Here is a 2,279-nt window from a genome sequence, read left to right on the forward strand (position 1 = left end):
CCTTAATTTTAGCTAGAATAAACTCCTTGCTATGTTGGTGAGAATCAAGGTTCATTTCTTACTTTTCTTACAAAACATTGACAACTTGTCTAACTAACTAGTTTGTTGGTGCATTAGTTAACAGATCATCTCTCCGTTTTGAAGATCCTATTGGAGAGAAGCAACCTTTGTTTCTGACAACGTATCCCAGTGATTCTTCTTGAGAATCTTGCATTTCACTGAAGTATCTGTGAAGACATTAAGATGCTAGGACTAAGAATTATCATCACATGGACAAGTCAGACTATTTAAACAGATGATATTTCAGAAATTCCCCCAGAAAAGGAATCCTTGTCTAGAAGGAACACTGTAAGGGTTCCAATGTATTGATATACTGCAAGCTTATTTTTATCCAAATTCAATTCTCATCAAAAATTACCCTCAATCTTAGCATACCATTCAATGTTATCCTAAACATCTTATGTGAAATAAAATAGATTCATGTTTCACACTTTGGTATATAAACTCATAACCTTATATGTAATATACTCCACATCAACAAAAAATATCATGTTCTTTGGGGATACTAAATATATGTGAAGTCTTCTGAAATAAATTCTCAATAACAAGACAATAGCAAATGAACTCTGTTTCTTGGTTCAATCAATAAGTCTGTCTTAATGTAATCCTTATAAATGCACCTACCTTTACAATAACATAATCTAAGTTCATCCTGTATTTCCAAGTTTTGCCAACATTTTTCTTTACTTTATGAGCATGTATGTGACAGTTAAATTATATGTTTGCCATTTTCACTAAGGGTATATGACATAGGTTGTGGAGGGAACAAATTGGGTAACTTTGCTGCCTTAAAAAAATAAACCCATTCAAAGATTGGATATTCTTTGCCTTAAAAGAAGGATAGCTGTTGATTCTAGTTGTGAGAAGTGCTTTTTTTAAAGTTTTGTCTTTTAACTTCAAATAAATAAAGAAAATCATACTCCTCCAGAAGTATTAGTAAATAAGTACATCTTTATACAAAGAGATATTTACTTCAATCTGTCAATGATTAAATGGGAAAAATGAAGAAATAGGCAAGCAATTATTTTACTTCCCATTTCTTATTCAACTACTTGCATAAAGTTGGAATTGGTTAGTTAAATTAAAGTCATAATGTTCAAACTGTCTTTAAAAAATGATATGAAAAATAATTAAAATTTTTAAAGGATATTTTTAATTTTCATTGGAAACATATTTCTCTTACATTAAACCAAATTTTTATTCCACTATCATGTGCAGGTATCCCATTATTTCATTTTGCAATGGATCCTTAAGAATATTTTAAAAATCCAATACTCTCAACCTTACCACCCAAAATATACAGGGAGAGGTTCAAACTCTGAAGAAATGAAAGATGCTGGACCTATTTCACTGTTTTGAATTCCATCTGTAACTTTAAGGGAGGATATAGGCCTTGGATATTTCTCAGTGGGGAAAAATTAATTTTATCTTGATAGAGCTAGGAATTTTTTTCAAGAGGCAAAAGTTCACTTTTGAGACAAGGAAAATCTCTCTGAAAAATATCATGATTTCTAAAAGAACCACTAGCTGAAAGTTCAGAAACTAAAATACTGTCCTTTAGCTGGGATCCAACTCCTGTAGTATTCATCTTCAATCTGACAACTTGAACCATTTTGCTGAGGATCATTCTTGTTCCCTCTGCTGTCCATTTTCACTTTTATAACCCATTTTCCCTAAATTTATTAATTTATTTGTTTTCAATGTTCAACATTCATTTCCATGAGTTTTAAATTTTCTCCCCATCTTTCTACTCTCCCTCTGCAGTCTTATATGAAATCTACACATACATGCCCAGGAATGCTTGGTAGATATAACAATGCACATATTAAATGAGACTATGAAAAGATGAAGTGACCCATTCCAAAGTGTGCGAGAGGGTAGAAACATAGACAACCAGCCCATTATTCCTCATCCTAGATCAAACGCAAATGTATGAAAGTCAATCACCTACTTAAAAGACAAAATAGTAGATGGCCCTTTAGTGGCAACTCTTATTAGCGATGGAAATTTTCTATGTTCAAAAAGCATGGTTAGCACACAAAAAGATATTTATTTGTTTAGCCTGGTAAAGTAATAAATTGTTTTATGCTTGTCTTTTGCAAAAATACAAAATGTCTCTCAGTCTTTCTAAGAATGTAGATAGGGCCAACTAAACAGATAAATAATGGATATTGTTCAGAAATGCAGCTGGATGTGATTCTCATTGAATAAGTCCATAA

The 2,279-nt window shown here is 31.8% G+C and overlaps 1 pseudogene; it reads right to left on the reverse strand.

Moving 5' to 3' along the window:
• Positions 1-1,239: 1,239 nt before the first annotated feature.
• Positions 1,240-1,648, reverse strand: LOC140531280 (proteasome maturation protein pseudogene; annotated as a pseudogene).
• Positions 1,649-2,279: the final 631 nt, after the last annotated feature.

This window comes from Notamacropus eugenii, chromosome 3 (assembly GCF_028372415.1).
Source record: "Notamacropus eugenii isolate mMacEug1 chromosome 3, mMacEug1.pri_v2, whole genome shotgun sequence".
Taxonomy (NCBI): domain Eukaryota; kingdom Metazoa; phylum Chordata; class Mammalia; order Diprotodontia; family Macropodidae; genus Notamacropus; species Notamacropus eugenii.